Source organism: Polyodon spathula, chromosome 13 (genome assembly GCF_017654505.1).
Source record: "Polyodon spathula isolate WHYD16114869_AA chromosome 13, ASM1765450v1, whole genome shotgun sequence".
NCBI lineage: Eukaryota > Metazoa > Chordata > Actinopteri > Acipenseriformes > Polyodontidae > Polyodon > Polyodon spathula.
In genome coordinates, this window is record NC_054546.1 from 27569461 (window position 1) to 27591747 (window position 22287).

At 36.7% G+C, this 22287-nt stretch overlaps 1 protein-coding gene across 3 annotated transcripts in view; it reads left to right on the plus strand.

Moving 5' to 3' along the window:
* The first annotated feature begins 2596 nt into the window (after positions 1 to 2596).
* Positions 2597 to 22287, plus strand: part of LOC121326046 — a 61324-nt gene continuing 41633 nt past the window's right edge. The window contains exons 1-3 of one of the 3 annotated variants that reach the window (XM_041269195.1): positions 2642 to 2668; positions 12132 to 12264; positions 17208 to 17357. The gene's annotated coding sequence lies outside the window, so the exon portion shown is untranslated. Of the gene's footprint in view, positions 2669 to 12131; positions 12265 to 14756; positions 14835 to 17207; positions 17358 to 22287 lie in introns of those variants that run through there. The other 2 variants (XM_041269194.1, XM_041269196.1) reach the window with 2 other exon arrangements.

Genomic DNA, 22287 nt, shown 5'->3' on the forward strand with positions numbered 1-22287 from the left:
ACTTTTTAAGGAATGCTTTGCGGCAGCAGTTTTTCTTTGTGGTTCAACCTTAGATGAATATGCGATTATGGGTGTTCCTACATAAAGTTGCAAAAAGGGGGTGGAGGAGTGCAAAAGAGGGTTCTCAAATATTATGATGAGATGTACTAAAGCTGCCGACAATTGCGACACTTACAATTTGTTCAGAGTTTTTGAAAGCATGTTTTAAACAGTCACAATTGTAGCTGGCATGTCCCAGTCCGCTTTTTCTCGTGTGCTGCCAGTTGTGCTCAATGCATTTGAGACGAACACCCAAGTACCTAATTTTCACTTAAGTCAGGGTGTACTTACAAGACTTGAAAACAAATTTCTATGACATTTCTGGTTTTCCCAGCGTGTTGTGAGCAATAGACTGCACACATGTGCTGCTAACCCTTCCAGCTCATTCTGAGTATCGGTATAGGACCATGATCTATTGTGTGTTAATAATAATAATAATAATAATAATAATAATAATAATAATAATAATAATAATAATAATAATAATAATAAAATAAACAAAATTAGTTTCAATTTCAAATAATCTTTTATTTGCATTGTACACCAATGTGTACAATGCAGCAGCATGATTTATTTTGTGTTACCAGCAGGCTAAAGTAAAAAAAAATGCACTAGGGATTCATTTGATTTTACTAATGCACTGTATACTGTATAGGCCTACTGTACAGATTTATATTTTTACACAATGCAATGTGTAGCCTACCCAAAACACATTAGTGTTATTTCAGCGCAATAATTGATATTTTAAATACATCAAGAACTATAAATGTATCAGTGTCCAATTTTATTGTATTGTTTTTAAACTCTTTTCATTAAGATATTTTCTCTTAGTACATTTGACAAAATGTATACTTTGTGAATTGGCGCAACGAAAATGTAAATTGCGGTATGTTTGCTCTATGATTGGCCCATCTTAGTTAAGGTGACTATATGGCTCCGTGTTCAACGATAGTTTGGGATAGTTCAGGCTTTTCAACTCGCAACCCAATTCATTCTGGTATTTTGGTAATAAATAGAAGGAGTTGAGTTGTGGTTTGCTGCAGTAGAGGGTGCCCGAAGCATAACGTCTATACATGCAAGGGTTCAAGAATCAAAATAACATAGTTTTTGTTAAATTTAAACATCATCAGTACAATGCATTCAGTTCCATATTCATTGTATCTATTTTATTGTTCTATATATACAAGTTTAATCCCATCAGATTCTATAGTGGAGCCCCAACCTTCACCCCCCAGAATGATTTCATAATCATCCTCTCTAAAACTGACATGTTTTTTATTTTTTAATTTAGTAGTCACCAATTGTTGTTTTTCTTTTAGAATTTTCTCCCAATTTAGAATATCCAATTATTTTTAGGCTCAGCTCAATGCTACCACCCCCGTGCTGACTCGAGAGTGGAGAAGACGAACACACGCTGTCCTGCGAAGCGTGTGCCGTCAGCCGACCACTTCTTTTCACACTGCAGACCCGCCATGCAGCCACCTCAGAGCTACAGCGTCGGAGGGCAAAGCAGCTCTGGGCAGCTTACAGGCAAGCCCGCAGGCACCCAGCCAGTCTGCAGGGGCAGCTGGTGTGCAGTGAGCCTAGGACACCCTGGCTGCCCCCTGGGAGCTCCCGTCCCCGGTCAACAGTGGAATAGCCTGGACATTGCCGGTTTGAGTCCAGGCTATAGGTTGCATCTTGCACTCCATGCGGAGCAACTTTACCAAATTAATTGGTCTAGCTGTCCTTGAATTCAAGCAAGAATGCAAGAAAGAAAGAAAGAAAGAAAGTCTAAACATTAAGAGACCCCCCCCCCCCCCCCCCCCCCCCCCCCCCCCCCCCCCCCCCCACCCACACACACACACAAACCACTCCGATAGTATCACTGGCCCACCAAGAGAGCAAGCATTCTCCTTATATGCTGTACCTGTGGTACGGCTAAACTGGCACTTAGTTCTCCAATCTAGCCTGACCACATTCAAATCAGGTTTTTAAGGCCAGGCCCTCCGTTCAAACACACACATATTTCCACACGGTTGCTTGGCCTGTCCATTTGGAGGGGGAGTACAAAGTAACACCTTATACTGCCGCAGGGGGTAACACATTGTATACCCTAGGGATGGAAATAAGGCTCCTATTGCATAGCAGCTTCACCCATTCCAAGTTTTGCTATGAGCTTTATTAGCCCCAGTGTATAGGTAACAAGCTCAGGTGTGCCTTATTACACTCATAGAGAAAACCAAGAATGGCTCAAACTGCTATGCAATGGGAGATTTTTTCCATTTCTGTGATGATAACCAGCATTATTATTGCATGGAAGTAAATAAGACTCCTTTTGCACAGCAGTTTCACCCATTCCAGGTTTCATTACTTGATTAGCGACAGCGTGTACTGCAACAAGCTCAGGTGTTTCTTATTAGACTCCTAGTAAAACTAGGAATGGCTCAGACTGCTGGGCAATGGGAGTCTCATTGCCTTCCCTGTGCCCTGCCGTATGAAGACAGCTAACCGCTCCAGGTTGCGTCTGTGTCACTGCTTCCTGTGCTGCAGCGAGTGAAATTTCCTGCGAGTCTGTGTCTGTGTATAACATGCAGGCCTCCGTGCTGCAGATGCCAGCTCTGAAGACTTGAATCAACACTGCCGCAAGGTAAGAAAGACAGCTGAATGCATTATCTCTTCATTTCATTCTTTAAAATATCTTAACCACTTTGGACAGCCATAATTTCTCTCTTTTTTTTTTTATTTTTAAAAACATGTTTTATTGTATTTTATATAAAAATGTCACAGGTATTTATTCAAAAAAGTTTTTAAATATGGAAAAAAGCTAAATGTGGGGTCGGAATATTGTGACAAGATATTAATAGCACTAGAAAGTGGATTTTTGTAAAATTGCCTTTTGCTAATAACAGTCTTGTCTTACAGAGCATAGCGACGTATTGGTAGCATAGAGCTGGTTTAAACGTACAATACTCAGGTCTCTGTCTTAATTATGTAATAAGAAAATTGGAAAAAACATATCAAAATTATTTCCATAGCAGTTTGTCAATGTTTTAATCATTTTTTTTTTCTTAATTGTTTTCTGTTTTTTGAATGTTGGGGCCATGCCTGATTTGTCTTGTTTAAAAACTTCAGTCGAATATTCAGATATCTTTTTTTTTGCACAAAACTATAAATCTATAAGCATTCGTTTTAGGATTATTATGGGGTTTTCATGTGTGAACATTCTTTCAGAATTCAAACAAACATTCTTTCATTTTAAACAGCTGAATTCAACATATAATTAGTACCCACTATATTCCAGCGAAGAAATAGCAGTGAAATAAATCAAGCAGCACCTCCTCAAACTCCTTCCTGAGCACAGGAGAGACACAAACTCTCTTCTGTGCAGTATTTATTTAAGATCTCATTGACGCAATGGTTTCCTTTGCAGGATAGCTTTTCAATTTTGTAGAAATCCTTTATAAATGAAACTGTTACAGGAACTAATACAAACAATGGGATGTTTGCCTCTAAATTGATTGTACCCTAGCGGGAATATACACCCAGTCTAACAGAGTTTAATCTCACTTCTATATGCCAGCATCACTCAACTTATTCCCACCACATTGAAGATCACGTTTATTATTTTCATCGCACAGAGAATTGGTTCTCACTTCTCCTAATATAATTTTGGGAAGAAAAATCACAAGAATGGGCAGTTTGGTATATCAGCAGACAGACAGCGTGCAGTGTTGAATTGTGTTGGATTGTATTGAATTGTGTTGGATTGGTATGATGCAAGTTCCATGGAATAAGAGGTACTGTATATTCGATTTTGAAAATACTGTATATGCGCTTTGAAAATATGATACGTGTTCTCCTCCATGCAGTGCAAAGTGCACAAGATACATTACATGACATGATATACTTTATACATTACCTTACGTTACATTATATCATACATTACATTGCATACAGTATACACTACATTACACTACAAATACAAATTACATTAGGCATACTGTATGAAGTGGATACAGTGCAAAACTAGTTTAGCATCTGATCAACATCTACATAGTGGAATAACAAATTACAACAGTCACACTTTATTTTGAGAGACTCTGTGTAATAATGTGTGATCATCTTGGGGTCACCACCTTCACTGTTTTTTATTTTCCATCAGACCCCCTTGATGGAATTATAATACGTAGTTATAACACACTGCTTTATAACATAGTCTGTAAATAGTAGAATAACACAAAGAACACAATCACCACTTGAGGGGTAGAGTTTTAACTGTGATTACCTGATTGAAGCTTGAAGAAAAGGTTTCAAATTGGGTTCAGACAGAGAAATTTGATGCCATTCTGGATTGTGAGTAATAGCCAAGGTTATTCATACAGTGTTTTTGATATTGCTTTATTATGAGGGTCACGAATAAATATTTAATTCATATGCAGTTAACCATTCGCTGAAGTTCAGTTTCATGTTTATAAAAAGTCAATAGATATGCCATGCATGTGTCTATCTATCATTAGACTGTCATTCAAGCTCATATTTCATATGTATGTGGAGAGTGTTTTTTTATTTTCCTGCTCCAGTAAAATATAGACTGGGGTGTAGTGTTACCGATATTGTCCTATAGCTATCCACACTGCCTAAATAATTAAAACCCCATTGTTACCATTCACAGTCACTTTCTCGTACTGTGACGATCATTTGAATAGGATATTAGTAGCTTTAATACCAGTCTTTTTTTACTGAAGCAGGAAACTAGCAAGTATCAGAACAGACACTCAACGTACACATGAAATATGAGCTTGAATGATAGTCTAATGATAGATACACACTGTGTAATAACATGTAACTAAACTTCAGCAAATGGTTAATTACATATTAATGAAATACTTATTTGTGACACTCATAGTAAAGCATTACCATTAGAACATGTAGAATATAGTGTAGTATCTCTTTCTGTGCTTGCTAGTCAATGCGCTGGGCTGTGATCAATGCATTGCTCAGCCCCTCTGTTTAAATGATTATTCTGCTGGGCTATTGGGGAACTCTGAACTCTGCTAATATTTTCAGTCCCTTTGAAGTTGGATTGCAGTTTGACTGTATTTTATATTGCACTGTCTGTATGTTTGCATTGCAGAAGAAAATTCTTCCAGCAGTAAAAAAAAAAAAAAAAGTGTAATTAATCTTGGTAACACTTTACATTGTTTCTCTAATTACTGCATATTTCATAGTACCATAGTTACTTAGTAAATACATGTGTACTTACATATAATTGCAATGCTATTATTATGCATAGTTACAATGTATTTAACATGTACATCATTTTACATGATTTGTGTAAGAATACAATTATATCAGAAAAGGGTTAGGGTTAGGGTTAAAATTAGGGTAAGGGATGACAAAACAAATTACACAAGTATATTGCAACTATGCATAATGTGCAAGTACACATGTATTTATTAAGTAACTGATAGGCAAATACATAGTAATTAGAGACACTTAATATAAAGTGGTACCATAACTTGTTTGATTTCCCCAGAGTGCCCCAGATAAATCAAACAATTATGGGCAACAACCGTGGCTAGAAACTGCATGCATTCAAAAAGAAATGAAACTTGCAAAAGTTAGCTTCCAGTACCACGGCGAGAATCGTTCCTCAGGGCAGTAGAACAAGGGGTTTATTTCAGGTAGCAGTACATGTAAAATAATGTGATTCTAAACTCACAACCCCAACATCAAACCAAATGAACTCAGTGCATTCCTGTTCAGAGCCTCCGCAATCATTTGGAAGCTGTTGTTCTTTCAGTACAGATCCTTCCTTCAGTTATAAGGAGTCGATATTGTACAGGTAACCATGTCTCAGGAGGGGAGAGTGGACATTAATATCACTTTCCATGAATTGTTATTGTACAGTAACTTCAGTGCACTCACATTGACTCGAGCCTGTGTGATCTCGTGTGCATTTACAATGTATTACTGTGTAGCATCGTGTGCTCCTTGCTGTGTGATTACAGTGCACTCACACTGACTCGAGCACTGACTTAAATTATTTAGGCAGTGTGGATAGCTATAGGATAATATTGGTAACACTACACACCAGTCTATATTTTACTGGAGCAGGAAAATCCAAAAACATGCTCAACATACATATGAAATATGAACTTGAATGACGGTCTAATGATAGATAGACACATGCATGGCATATCTATTGACTGTTTCTAAACATGAAACTGAACATCAGCGAATGGTTAACTGCATATAAATTAAATACTTATTTGTGACACTCACGATAAAGCATTACCAAAAACACTGTAAGAATGACCTTGGTTATTACAATCCAGAATGGTATCAAATGTCTTTATCTGAACCCAGTTATAATTCCATCAGGGGGGTCTGATGGGGAAATAAAAAAAACGAGAGTGAAGCTTCAGACCCCGAGATGATTGCACAGTGTCGAACACTTCGCGTCATTTCAGATTTGTTTTATAATTCAAACCGTTGAGACTTTTGATTCTGTGGACTGGATTCCAAGAATCATTTTGCAATAGAGAGCACAATATCGCTTCCACGTTTAGGAGGGAAACATGCAGTAAATACGAACTGCATAAGTTTGGGTTTGTGGAGGTTTTTAAGCATTGAAAGTCCATAATAACAAAAATGTAATTTTTTCAAACAATAACACTCAGATTATACTTTTTGCTGTTGAAACATCTCCCTAGTTTCTTAAGTTTTAGTTTCAACATGATAGGTTGTAAAAAAATAAAAAATAAAATAAAGTAACAATAATATATAATAAAACAATGGATCCCTCGTGTTCTCAGCACTTTCTTTGGTGTTGCTGCATTGTTTATTATCAGTGATTTCATGCTCAGTTCTGTAATTAAGAAAGCTCCACACCTGCGGAATCGTTATTTGAACATGGCAAGCAGTTGTGTCTGATCTTCACTGCGCTTCCAGTAGTCTGGGGTCCTATTCCCAGTCCCATACTGCGATTACCAGCTGACCAGTACCTTGAGAAGTGCAGGGCTCTGAACTTCAGGGTTTTGGGGGTCAGTCGGTGCACCCCAACAGACATTAGTATTTACAGTATAGAAATGAGAGTGGAAAGCAGGAGAGCAGAGTGAACATGTAAACCAAACACATTGAGAAAATCTAATCTGAGGAAACGGTGAGAAGCAACAACAGGAATAGAAATCATGTTTAAATCAATTATTTTCAAATAGGTCTGTCAGTTACATTTTGAAATAAGCAATGTTAATGCATGTTTTAAAACAACCATATTTACTTGTAAGGCAGATATCATTTTAAAGTATTTACTATATTAATATAATAAATTACTGTACACCAGAATAGCTTGTTTATTTATTTAGATTTTTAAAAGTTGTCATCTATTTGATTTTACTGTCAAACAAAAAACGTTTTTTTGTTTTGTTTTTTTTTTACTGTGAACTTTGAACTTATTGCTATGTTTATCGTAGCAGTTCCAGTTGTAAATGTAATGCATTTTAGATAAATAAATAAATAAATAAATAAATAAATAAATATTATTTATTTGTGTTCATCTAAATTTTGTCCTGTAGGTCCTGTAAAATTTTTAAACACATGAAATAAAACCTAATAGTTTTATTAGCCTATTATGCGGTCTGTTCTTTAGCAGTGGGACAGCTTATTCTATTAGTGCAGCAGTAGAATCAGTTGAACAACCTGCTGACAATATCGGGTAGAGATCATTCTTGTTGATCATTTCTTGTGGTGAAAATTGAAATTGATATGTCGTTGTTAATCGAGTTTCTGACAGCTACTTGTCCTAGACTTGTACATAAACTGATTCTGGTAATCGAATTACCAGTGAAAGAAAGGCTTGAATTCAATCTGAGAGAGAGAGAGAGAGAGAGAGAGAGAAAGAGAGAGAGAGAGAGAGAGAGAGAGAGAGAGAGAGAGAGAGAGCTACTAGTTAGAAAGAAAAAAGAAATAAGCAAGTGGCGATCAGTTGAAAGTTGAAAGTTGATTGAAGGTGACCAGGATGTTCTTGATAATGTTAAGCTGATAATCAATAACCAGTCCTGTCTTTATCATCTCACCACGGTGATCAGTGTTTACACCTCAGGTGTGTGTCGGAGTCGCAGAATTTTTGACTGTTTCAGGGACCAAAGTTGCACAGTATAGATTTACTGCGGCACCTCACTGAGTGCAGGGGGGGCAATAAGATTCCTTTTGTATGGCAGTTTCACCCATTCCAGATTTTACTACAAGCTTGATTAGCTACAGTGTATTGGTACCAAGCTCAGGTGTGTCTTATTTAACTTGTAGTAAAGTGGATCATTTAAGAATTACTTTTACTATGAATACATGCTTTGAACAGGACAGCTGTAGGGCCAGGGCTTAGTCTGTGTGGTTTATTGGATACCAAGGGCGCTGGAACTAGGGGTGCTGGGGTGGAGCAGAACCCTTTGGTTTTGCATGGCTTCCATCATATACAGGGGTTATAGTTTTGTTCAATGGCTTTCAGCACCTCCATTCTAAAATTTTTTCCAGTGCCACTGTTGGATATTCGCTAATTGGACAGATTCAATAAATCTGAAGAGTGACGGATCTTAATACCAGCCAGCACTGAAGCATTGTAAAGCACAGATAGGTATGGCAAAGCAAACCATGGTAAACTAACTCTTATAAATGTCCCCATAGTAAAAGCAGAGCAAAATATAGTAACACACAGTGAAAGCACTGTAAATTATAGGCAAGCATTGTAAAAATAATGAGGTTTGGTAAAACAGGGTACACTATAATAAATGCACAGTATAACAATAGGAAAAAGTGCAAAAATTCCCCACAAAAATACTGTGGTAAACTTTCATAAGGGTGAGCTTTGACAAGCTGAGTTGAATTTTAATTCAAAATGATTTGTAAATGGAAAACCCCTACTATTATTAGGCACTGTGCTCTACACCCAACCTGTCTGAGTCTGAAGAGTGCACTGCCCAAATAGAGTTACGAGAGGCTGTGTTAGTGTGTCTTGCACAGGTTAAGCCATAATCCACTGTTACATCATTATGCTTTTATTGTATGTAGTATGTAAGGATTGGCATAGTCTGAATTTTGTTATATTTATAAACCTTTTGTACAAGTGAAACAGTTTTTTTTGTCAGATAACGTTTCTATAGACACAGTTTTGTGTTGCAATGTCGCAGAGCCGTTGATATACAGCAGAGCTAGAGGTCTTTTCAAAAGCAATTCTTATGTAATTTAAAACTTCACTTCCACCAGTTTCATAACCATAACAAGCTTAAAAGAAATGTCAGCTTAGTTTCCAGTGAGCTCTGGTGAGATAAGTTTGCGCATACAGACACAACAAGCTTAGGGGTGCAGACTGGGGGTGGGGGGCCAGGGTTTTTTTTGATGCCCCCACTGTTTAACCCCACTACTCGGAGCCCTTGCATAATTCCATGGTTCCTTTCTTTCTCACTAAATACCCTGAATAGGCAATCGCCTCCTCATAAAATACATGCAAAATATTTTGTATAATATATAAAACCATGGAGACTGAAACTCAGGGGAGCTGTCTGAAACACTGTTGGAGTCACTGCAGAATAATATAAAAAACTGTTTTTTTACAGGTTTCATTCAACATGGGTGTATTTATTGTATGTGTTTAAAGGGATATTTTATACTTTCTGAATCTGTATAATATTATTTCAGTATTGTATCTGTTTAGTATCCTATATGTTTCTTAAGCATGGCACATTACTGTTTCTGCACTTGTGTGCATTTTAAAAAAGTCACACCAGTTCAGAGACTGCATCTCAAAGGGAAAGCAAGGGAGTTGCATTATATTATCAATGGCGTTAGCAATGGCAATTCCGGGAGTATGAAGTATTCATTTATCTATGTGCAGATTATCCAAGCAGCAGTCGTTTAAAACTAAAAGGATAAGCAGTTTTTTTACTTCCCCTCTCCCTCTCTCTCTCTCTCTCTCCCCCTCTTTCTCTTTCTCTTCTCTATTGTGGGAGAGAAGCAGAGCATACAACACACACACACACACACACACACACACACACACATATATATATATATATATATATATATATATATATATATATATATATATATATATATATATATCTGCATGAGAGAAAGAATGAGAACAGTGTGTGTGGACTGGGAGGTGTTCTGAGTGAGTGAAAGTATCTGACTTGCAGAACTCCTACCTCTTCACTTCACACTGAGATCGAGAACTGAACTGTGCTGGAGAAGGAAATCCCATAAACAAGGATCTCTCTTCTGAGTGAAAACGGGGGCTTTCCCAAAATCATTCGAAAACAGAACCTGAGACAAATTACCAGAGGGAAACATCTTCAAAATCCTGACCTCTTATTAGCACTTGCAGCATTAACACTTGTTCCCTCTTTAAAGACCAAGGCTTTATTAAAATTATTATTAGCTTTATTGACATTCTCACTGTTCCCTTTTAAGGAGTGCTGACCATGTTTAAAATCCATTCTCTTACCTCTTATTAGCACTATACATTCTGACTGCCCCTTTCAAGGAGTGCTGATCAATGTTTTTTTTTTTTTTTTTTTTTTTTTTTTTAATGCGTTAACATTATGACTTCCTGTTAGATTTACTAACATTACTAATGGTTCCCCTTATAGTTCTGAGAATCTTTATTTTCTTTATTTTTTTAAAACAAAAACATTAATTCAGATAATACAAACAGTTCAAAGTGCTGTCCATCAGCTGCTGTGTCCGGGACACTGATGTTGCAGTTTGGTTATCGCTCCTTTAACGAGAAATGCTCTCCTGTTTTCCATGAGCTGGTGACGTGTCTGTGGGCGAGCTGTGTGGAAACAGTCGGGGGAGTTCTGAATGTGTTTGCATCTGAAGAACAGAAACCAGCCGCTCTGTTGCTAAAAACGAGAACCTGCTCGCGAGAACAGGGGGTTCCTCCGAAACTGCGCTGGTGATGGAAAAATAGAAGTAATCGTGTTACAATAAAACAAGACTGAGCCTAACCATTTACTGCTGAACTCGCTAATTAATAATAATAATAATAATACATCCAACTTTTAGTTCCTGTGGACGTTTCTGTGGACTCTCTCCCCTCTCTTAACACTTTTGAGTATAGATGCCACTGTCACAGGAAGTGATAATGTTATATCTGTTACACCACCATGTGCAGCCTTACTTCCTGTAACTCAGATTTACCTTCTATCTGAACGTTAGCGTCTCAAAGCTGGTATTTTCAAAATACTATGGGCCATAGTTTCAAACTTTTATTCCAGTCTTTAATTAACTTCTAGCTTTTGAAAGTAAAACGCCTGTTCATTTTACAAAACGAGAACCAAATAGCTAAGTTATATATTTTGAGTTCTCTTAACAACTCTCAGGAGGAAATGCTTTGGGAATATCATGCTGTGTTTCTTAAGTAAAGGAGGATCTATCGCTTTCTAGGTTACTAAGATAAGACTTGTGGCAACTACTGATCAAGATCAAAATAAGTGCTATTTCTAAACTTTGAAAAATAATTTGAGAGAGGTAGCGAGAGATGGAGAGAGAAGTTGAGAGACATACAGAGAAAGAGAGACAGTAAGACATTGTTTCATTCACCCCCTTACCAAAACTAAATATCAAGCCAGATTGCTCAACGTCTTGAAGAGGCATCTCAGTGTGGCTCAATACCTGAAAGCTAAGAAATTGTCTTAAATATGTTCTTAGCAAGTTTCAAATGGGATAAGGGGTGGTCAATATAACAGACAGACAGTAAATCTGACAGACCCTAAATGACATAACTAACTGCACGTGTGTCACACTTTAGAGGCACAGAGAACTGCTAGTCCACTTGTGATAGGAATTGAAAGTATCAGAATCAAGGAGGGGGTTCTGCCTGGCTGTCCATCTGTCTGTTTGTATCTCACACATACATGTTCACACATATCCAGAGAACTGTGCATCCAAATGTGATGAAACTTGCTAGGCCATTCTTTAGTGTTACTGAGTGTGTCTGAATTTGGGGATGTAGGGGGTCAATATGTCTGTCTGTCAGTCTGTCTTTGTTACACGCACACTGTGGAAGTAGGTCACAGTGAGTGATATATATGTGTGTGTTCATGTTGCAGGTTACTCTCTTGCACTCCCAGTTCAAAGTTGGTGTGCTGAGCTGGGTTGGTGCACTGTGTCAAGGAGCTTTGTTATTCTTGTGGTGTTCGACACTAACCACACGACAGGCTGGAGCGCTCAGTACAAAGCCTAGTAGGTCTCTTTTATTGTGTTTCTTTCAAGAATTTTCAGACTATTTCTCTTCCACCTGGGCATTGAAAATATTTTCAAATCCCCTCACCCATTAATTACATCCCCTTTCATTGTTCCATCACTATCACATAGTTGAAGGTAAGCACCTCAGCTTTTAAATCCATTCACATCTTTTTTTTTTTTTTTTTTTGTAGTTTACCCTGTGCAGTTTATGATTGAACAGCTACAGGGCATCCCAAAATACTTACCGTTGAACATTGTTAAAGAAGGCACTAGCACAAACGCTTGTCTGACTCAGTTTCTAGTTTCAATAATACTGATGAAGGCACTGGAGCTCAAATGCTTGTTGGCTTAATTTTTTTTAAAAGTTCTTCTGGTTTCCCTCAATAATGTTGATGAAATGTAAAAATTATAGCTATGTCCAAAAGTTTTGCATAGCCCTATAGAATTATCTAAATGAAACCTGTTTGATAGTGTTAATTTAACATATTGAATTACACACTGCTTTGTAGTTTTCCATATAGGCTACTTAATGAATAACTGACAAAAAATTAAATATGTGACATTTCAAAATCTGATACTGTGCTACTATTATGTCTTCCAGTAGACTTTTCTGTCATCATTTTCTAGTTTCTTTGATTACATGAAGGTAAAAAAAAAAATAAAAAAATTATATAGTTTAAGTGATGCAGAACTTTTGGCCATAGCTTTAAATTAATATAACACTTGAATCTACTTGCTCAGAAGTTTTAATGATATAATGCCTACATAAAACACAGTGGGATGGTTTTTAAAGTGGTTGTAAGTCTGTAATTCATTCAGGAATTGTAAAGTAACTATATCAGAAATTGATGTCTTTTTCCCCCTTGATTCGGCCTCCTTCCAGTAACACAAGCAGTTCTTTATAATGACACCTTCAGCCAACGCGGGGAGAAAATCTAGCCTAAACAAAGCCTACTTTAAAACAGACCAAAATGTTTTTTTCTTTCTTTCTTTCAGGGCGTATCGTATCACCATTGTAATTTGTAAATTGCAAATTGTTTCTCGCGAGCTGGATTACATGTAGGCCTATTTATTTATTTTCTGGAACATACCAGCTGCTTGTCCAGGTTCACTCGCAGCACTGTGACATCACAATCCCCTGCAGTGCTGGGGCTGCATGTCCAGGTTCACTCGCAGCACTGTGACATCACAATCCCCTGCAGTGCTGGGGCTGCATGTCCAGGTTCACTCGCAGCACTGTGACATCACAATCCCCTGCAGTGCTGGGGCTGCATGTCCAGGTTCACTCGCAGCACTGTGACATCACAATCCCCTGCAGTGCTGGAGCTGCATGTCCAGGTTCACTCGCAGCACTGTGACATCACAATCCCCTGCAGTGCTGGGGCTGCATGTCCAGGTTCACTCGCAGCACTGTGACATCACAATCCCCTGCAGTGCTGGAGCTGCATGTCCAGGTTCACTCGCAGCACTGTGACATCACAATCCCCTGCAGTGCTGGGGCTGCATGTCCAGGTTCACTCATAGCTTTCACAACTCTGATGCCAGTTGATGCAACAGCTGATGCCTCTCAAGCATTTCTACAAACTGTTGTGTGTGTGTGTGTGTGTGTGTGTGTGTGTGTGTGTGTGTGTGTGTTTTGATGATTCATCTATTTGCCTAAGCGGTCACACCTCACCCTTCTCCCCCCTTCTTTTGTGAAATGTTGGGGGGGGGGGGGGGGGGGGGGGGGGGGGGGGTGGGGGGGGGGGTTTGAATTAATTTTCGGTATGAAAAGTCTTATCTTGTTTGTTGTCACCCCGTCTCCCCCGTGCTTCCACCAAAACCAGTAGGCTGGCCAGGGGGTTCCTCTGAGCCGGGTCATCGCCGGGGATCCCGCAGTGAATCAGCCACTCACTGCAACCTCATAATGGAATCATACAGCTTCACCCACAATGTTGTTTGTAATGACAACCTAATATGATTTCTACCAGTGGGTGCGTTTATAACATCATCTCGTAGAAAGAAAGAAAGAGAGAAAGAAAGAAAGAAAGAAAGAAAGAAAGAAAGAAAGAAAGAAAGAAAGAAAGAAAGAAAAAAAAAGAAAGAAAGAAAGAACACATTAGATCTTGTTGACGGTTCTTTTTTTAATTTATGCATTTAGTTTTTAACAAAATTTCAAATAAATTGATCTTCAATCCCGTACAGTTTGACATGGCAACATGAACCGTCCTCGGCTCCTGTTCGTTTACTACACTTGAGTTTAGACTTTTGTGCGCTCTCCTTTATCAGAAAGAATGAGAGAGCATGAAGGATCTAAAGCAATACAGCAGGACTTCTTGATGGTCCAGTTCATCATTATTGAACAAATTGCATTCTTTTAAATAAAGTGCCCTTCTTCATGATGTCACAGATAGTGTCCTATCAGCATAAAACTACAGCAGTTACTTCTTTGTATCTATTTCGATAGAGATGTTTAGAAGTGAAAAACATTTTTTCAGCTACTTAATTCCTGTTTGAAGTTCTGCTTTCAGTAAAAACGATATGTTTAACCCACTCAACAAACACGAGAAGAAACAAATACTTAGACTGTGATCACTATATATATATATATATAATATATATATGTCATATCAGCATAAAATATATATAATATATATGTATATATCTATATCATCATAGTAGTAAAATTTTCTATTGGCAACCGTCGCAGCAGAGCGATATAGTCGCAATAATAATAATAATAATAAATAATAATATAATAATAATAATAATAATAATAATAATATTTATTACTGAAATTTAATCAAAAAACTGTTGTATATTTACAACTTCACAAGGTAAATAATTAATTGTGTGTACTTTACCAGATTACTATATTATATTTTCAACTTTTTTTTTTTTTTACTATTGTTTTTTGTAAATTTCAGGACATTTCTTTTTAAAATAAAATAGGGCGTTTGTGTGTGGTTTTTTTTTTTTTTTTTTTTTTAACTGTGTCTAAAGTAGTTCTCAGGTAACCCGAAAGTGTTTCAAATCTGCTGATTCCGGTTGCGTTGAAACATGTTTTTACAGTGTGTTTAAAATATACTACCCTAATCAGACGGTATTGAAATGCTACCACCAATGGCATTTCTGTAAATGCTACATTATATATATATAGAGCGTTTACTTATTCGGATGGAGCGCTTTGAAGTTGCTTGTGATCGCTGTTCAGCCATTGAATTGCTGCAGCATGTTTATGTGAGAAATATATGACATTGGTTTAGTTAAACTGGGGTAGCGGCGCTGTCATGAAGTGTACTGCGGTGTTCAATCACAGTACAAGCACAAAGCAAAACCAAACGTTTTAATATGTTAAAAAATACATAATTTGCAAGATGTTTTATAAACGGGTTTTCTGTGTTTAAGAATATGCTTTAAACGTACAAATAAACCTAGTACAAAAGCCTGGTTATTCAAATATTCTCCGAATCTCTTGCATCACAGTTTGAGTGCCAAATCATTTACAGTCCGATTTTACATTGCTTCACCGCATTAGCTTTTACAAGGGTTCTGTGTATGCCAGGGTTGCTCTTCGGGTACTTTATAATAATAATAATAATAATAATAATAATAATAATAATAATAATAATAATAATAATAATAATAAAAAACCACACACTTCAAAATGATTCAAATCCACGGACCCCTTGTCAAACCAATGGATATTCACTTGATCTTCTTCCCCAGTATTTAACGACGTTTCTATACAGCCAGTAGAACTTGATGCAACAACCAATTGCTGGACCGCTAACGATGGTATTCCAGACCGCTGCTTTAATACCGAGCCCGTTCTTTAGAGCTCTATGTAGTTCAATGTATAGAACACAAATGTTAAACAGAAAGCTCTGCCGGAACCCGTATGATGCTAACATTGATAGAACCTCCATGCTGTAATTGAGAACGTACGTTTAAATTAAATAAACACATGTTACATAAAACAATTATTCGTGTATTACATATTACAATCTCATTTTTTATTTTCTTTTGGTGTCTGTTAGAATAGAAGTTGTACATAAAGTACCATATCGCCTAGGTTACATAAAAGGGTAAGAGTTGCGTATAGGCATAGTCGTGTTCTGTTAAATACAATCAAATAAAAATAAAATATGCGCTTTAACTGTGGATTTTAGAACAATTAAACCTAATATTGAAATGCTGGTGGGTTTGCAAAAGGAGGACACGCCAACTGTAACACACTGTATATTATTAGTAATAAATTCTATTATATCAGTGGCTAAATGTTACCATAACCATAAAGCTATTGCAAGCCTCTGTTTTGTATATTTTGAGACATTAAAACCCGGTCTGATAAGCAAATGACCTGTCAATTTCGCCAACCCAAAAACAGACTAAAATAAATTAAAATAAATTCACCAGCCAATCCAAACTCTCTAGTTTATCACGAGGGGCTCTGTTTAGGCTTCACTACCCGACAATTCAAATATATGACTTAAACAAAATCATCTAGAACATGTATTTGTTAAACACGTTTCAGTGTGTGTACGGTTTAGACGGCAATGTTTGTATATGGGTAGCACCATTTTTGTGTGTGTCTAAAAGTACAGTCTGAATTTAAAACAATTCAGATAAACTATGCAATTTGATGCTGTGAGATTGAATAATTTATTTCATAGTGATTTTACAGTGGATTTATTAAGAACAATAATGTACATAACCTTATGTCATTCATACTATTCATTACTCAGGTTTTACATTTGTGTGTGTGTATATATATATATATATATATATATATATATATATATATATATATATATATATATATATATATATATATAATTTTTTTTTATTATTTGTTTGTAAATTGAAAATTGGTAAACATGTTAAAGCTTCCGACGTCCTTTCTTTTCCTTCCAGTGTTCACGCCTTTCCCTTTCGGGTCTGTTTCATGTCAATTGCAGCCAATCAAACAGCGAGGGACTCTTTCCAGCCAATCGGAGCGCGAGTGCTGTAGACTTTTAGACGTTTACAGAAAGGTTACCGACACCACGGCAGTTGAGATTGAAGCGGTCTGTGTGATCTTTGAAGTAAAGCTGCGTTCGTCTGAGTAGGTAAGTATGCCTATACCATACCCGCCTGAATTAACATTGTATAATACCACTGCCTATAGACAACCTAGTCATTCGCCGAAATTTTAGTCTGTAGGTAATAGAGTGCTGGTATTAACTCTATATCCATATCACACTCTATATAGAGTTTTTGCATCCTAGTTTCATGTTTAAAATGCTATTATATAGTTATTTTATTTTGAAGAGAAACAGTTTTGGTGCTGCATTAAAATTAGATCAAATAAGCATTGTTTTGGTGCACCACTTTTACATTTATTTTTATTTATTTATTTGAACCTTGACCTGATAGACTCAAAAAGGACTTGTGGATTCCATTGATAAAGTGATGCTATTTTTGTACATGGCCCAGTATCAAATTCTATTTATCCTTTGTATAGTTGATACAGTGGCGGCGCCAGTCCGTACGAACATATCACTTGAGAGCTCTGTGTACATCTATGGCACCACTTATCTGACTGGGATGAAACTTGGTGAGGACATTCTTTAGCATACGATTCTGACAGCGTTGGAATCTGGGGGTATAGGATGAGAACCTGCCCATACGTCTATAAATCTCACTTATATTTTTACATGCAGGTCAACATGCATTCAAGAATCTTCTTTTTCGTGATATTGATAACTATAGTTTTGTATTTACCGCTGTGGCAATGGGGTGCAGGTATGCTGCTGTCACACATGATAATCTCACAACAATTCTACAACATTTAACTAAAAATGAAACATCTTCCAATAGGGCCATCAATTACACTATGTAACACAATTTTTGTTCCTGGGTAGTAAGTGTTATTTCCTAATTGCTTATGCCTCAAAAGTATAGAAAATGGCTATTATTCCCCACAAACTTTGCTTTTGTGACCAGGACAGTGATATTTCAAAATATCACTATTTCCAGTGGGAAAACGGGCACATTTGTGTCTTTTCGTTCACATAAAGTCAGAAAAAACCAACATATGAATCCAAATTAGCATGTATTTATTCTAAAGTAATACAAAAATGACTACAAAAGATTTCGAAGTGAGTAGTTTTTCGAGATTTACGATTATACTGTAAGTCACTTTCACAAATCAGCCCCCAAATGTAGTCTCCCATCATGTTCTCGATTATAGTGTAAATTTAAAAAAAAAACAGAAAAGCAAAGTTTGTGGGGAATAATAGCCATTTTCTATACTTTTGAGGCATAAGCAATTAGGAAATAACACTTACTACCCAGGAACAAAACAAATTTGTTACACGGTGCTATATATATAATATATAATGTGATGAAATAAAATATGTTGGAGAGACTGGAACAACTTTATATAAAATAATTCAGAACCACCTTTCATTAATTAGAAATAAAAAAAAAAAAAATGAATGAACCAATAGTACAGCACTTCACCAGTCAAGGACATGACATAAATGATGTAAAGTTTGTAGTATTAGAACAGCTAAAATTAGACAATGCGACATATAGAAGAATAAAAGAAAGTAGACTGAACACAGTTATGCCAGCGGGACTCAACAGAAAAGAATGAACTAATTAATTTCAATATATATATATATATAAGTTAAAAATAATTAAATAAACAAAATGAATTCAAAGGTGTTGCATGCTGATGCGCTGGGGAGACCATATCAAGGCTGATCCTCAGAGCCAGCATTGCATGATAATATAAATATAAGTTTATATAAAATAATGTTAATTAGAATTAATATAGATTTAAAGATATAAGTAAAAGTGATGTCACATATAGAGAACACCATTACATCATGTAAGAATAAATCATGGATTTGAATATAAACAATAACAAGTAGTTGTCATGCCGTCAAACACCTATAAATACCTCCAATGTTTTGATTCAAACACAGGCTCCCTTGAGAAAGATATGTACAACATATCGAAACGTTGGGCAGCTGGCTCTTTGAGCTAAATATATATATATATATATATATATATATATATATATATATATATATATATATATATATATATATATATATATATATATGATAAGAGTAAAGCACATTCGTGTAGGAGAGATGAACTAATCTCCGTCGGACTGGGTTGTATCTTTCGTTCAGATTATAAATAATTGCATCTAAATATTAATATATTAATATATTTAGTCATTTTTAAATCGACAATCCTGAGATTGAGATCTACACTCAGTAACATTATAAATGTAATTGAGATCTACACTCTCAGTGACATTATAACTGTAGCTGCTGCTATAATATTCCAATGGGGATAGGACTTATAATTCATTATATATCGTCCATACACTACTGGAGCGGTCATTTCGTGAGAGAAGGACAGTCTGATTTGGGGAAACAGCTCTTAACTGACGCCATTGTCTGTAATGAACACAAGGTTGATATATACTGGTAATGACCACTGAGGTGGGTATTATTGCTATTACAACTGAAAACATATTTAGGGTCTATGAGGACGGTTTTGAATGTGTTTTTAGGATGTAGTAGACTGGATATTTTATGCTGCAGTTGAAAGTGAGTTTCACATAGTGAGTCAGTGGCTGAGATAAAACCAGAAACCTCCTTGTAGCAAGACCCTTTCTTTAACTAACTGATCACCAAGCCTCCTTCATACTCTGAGGCTTTAGGGCATGTAGCAAACCCACTGTCCTCAGTGACAATACTTGAGGTTGATAATCCTGATTAGCAACTGTCTTGTTAAGGCTTTCTTTATTAATTATCATTATCATTGGACAATGTGTATTAACTATCATTCAAGTGGGATCTCTCTTCCAATCCAAACTGACTAGTCTGGATAAACGCTCATCACAAAGGCTCCATAGAAACAGCAGCAGTCTGTCACTAAGCGCCAAAGACTGACGGGACTCAGAATCTGACTTTATATTATAACAACCCAGGCCATGGAGACAAGGATAGACTGTAAAACTTGAAACTAACAGCTCAGCTGGAGGACATAGTGAATGAACCTCGCTAGTATGTAAAACAAATACATCTCTGAGTGTGTTCACCTCGTAATAACACAGCAATACTAGAACCAGTTTCCTTTGAGAAGTGTTTTCTCAGTGTCTTCAGGGGTAAAATTCTTTGAGAAATGTTTTGACTGTAGTGTCTTCGAAGTCCTGTGTATGCCGCTGTCTCCGTGTGACCACACATTGCTGTTTCTCTATTGACAGCAGACTCACTAATCCAGTCTGAACTATAACATGTAACCTGAACCCCATTACTCTCACAGTGCAATGCAGGCTAACAGCAACTGTACAGAAACCAAGCTGCAATGTGAGGAGTCATGTGACAGGATAAAAAACACTCACAAGTACATAGTGTTCATTTCTGTGGTTTATCATGTAAATAACTTTGTTTTGTGTCAGTATCTGTTTTTTTCATTCAGTTCCACATTCTACAGTTTATATATGGATATCATTATTCCACCAAATGCATTCAATAACAGTGTTATCTTTATTTCTATATGTAAATATTAGAGGTGTGCAGAAACTTGTTACTCAGCTTTGGAATTGTCTAGGATGTATCTGTCTGCAGGTATTCAATAAATCCGTTCATTTATGTGTTGATTTCAAAACAAGACAAGCTGTCCTCCCTCATGTTTACAATAGAGTACCAAGCAATGGCAATTAACTTCTGCATTGATTGTTTTAAAAGCCGATTGAAGAATATTTTCAGCCGGTGCACTGACATGGTTACTGCCATACTGGCGTACCGAAGTTGTCAACTGACTTTTCATTGTTAGCAGTTGCTTGTAATATAAATGTTATCTGAAGCTGTTCATTTCCTCGTGAATATGTGGCTGGATTAGAGGCTGACTGGAAGAAAGATTTAACCCTGCGAATGCAGCTGGTCAGGCTGGTTGCTTAATTGATTGCCAATTTAGCCTGTCCCTCTTGTATTTAAACCTGGCCCTTTGTGCTGCAGTTAGGTCTGTTTTGGGCTCCCTGTATGCTGTCACTCTGCTACAGTGAGCTGTTATGTTAAAAGCCTGTTAGGCAGCTTTTGTTTTTCTATGATTAAAAGTGTTTTATTTTTCATTTAAATTGAACCACACCCTCTGATGAGATATAAGCATCAACAATTTAGAATGAAGACTGGACAAGGAGTTTTTATTACGGTACAAATTCAGATCAGTGAATCGGAACAAATCAGCAATCCTCCATGTGTTGGCTTTGCTGTGGGATCAGCAATCCTCCATGTGTTGGCTTTGCTGTGGGGCAGGTAGCAGGACACTCAGTATCATTCTCATTATATTACTATTATTATTCTTTTTTCACTTCAAACATTGTGCTCTCTCTCTCTCTCTCTCTCTCTCTCTCATCATCACAGGAAAACAGGTTTTTAGGTTACTGGTTTTTTAACTGTTGATGTCGAGGAGAGGCGCTGTGCAGGTGTCAGCAGATCAAACGCAGATAAAAAAAGTGAAAAAAAAAAACCCTTGATGCTCCCTGTGCTCCCCTTCCTCAGAAAACCACAGCAGCAATGCCATGGCCTCAAAGCCGTCACATATCCATCCTATCTGTTTATCCGCCACGATCAGGCTCTTCTTTTTTGCTGTGTAGATTACAAGACACTAATGGAAGTGTATACAACACGGTGGCAGGGCAGGAGCTATGCGCATGTAGAGGGCTTTTTGTGTAAATGTATATTATAAATAGTGTGTATTATTTATTGTATAAAAAGGGAGAGAGTTCTGGATGTGTAAATCAAATAAAGTACACTGACATTCATTTGAATGCTGTCCATTGTAACTGCTGCTACTTTAAAAAGCGACCTATTACGGTAACACTTTATGTTAAGGTGCTGCTTACTAATGTTTTATAAATATATAATAGATACTTAATAACTATGTTATAGAGAATTAATAAAGCATTATAGGTAATTTAGAACTACATAATAGCCATAGATGGAATTACAGTTTAAACATCCCAAAGTA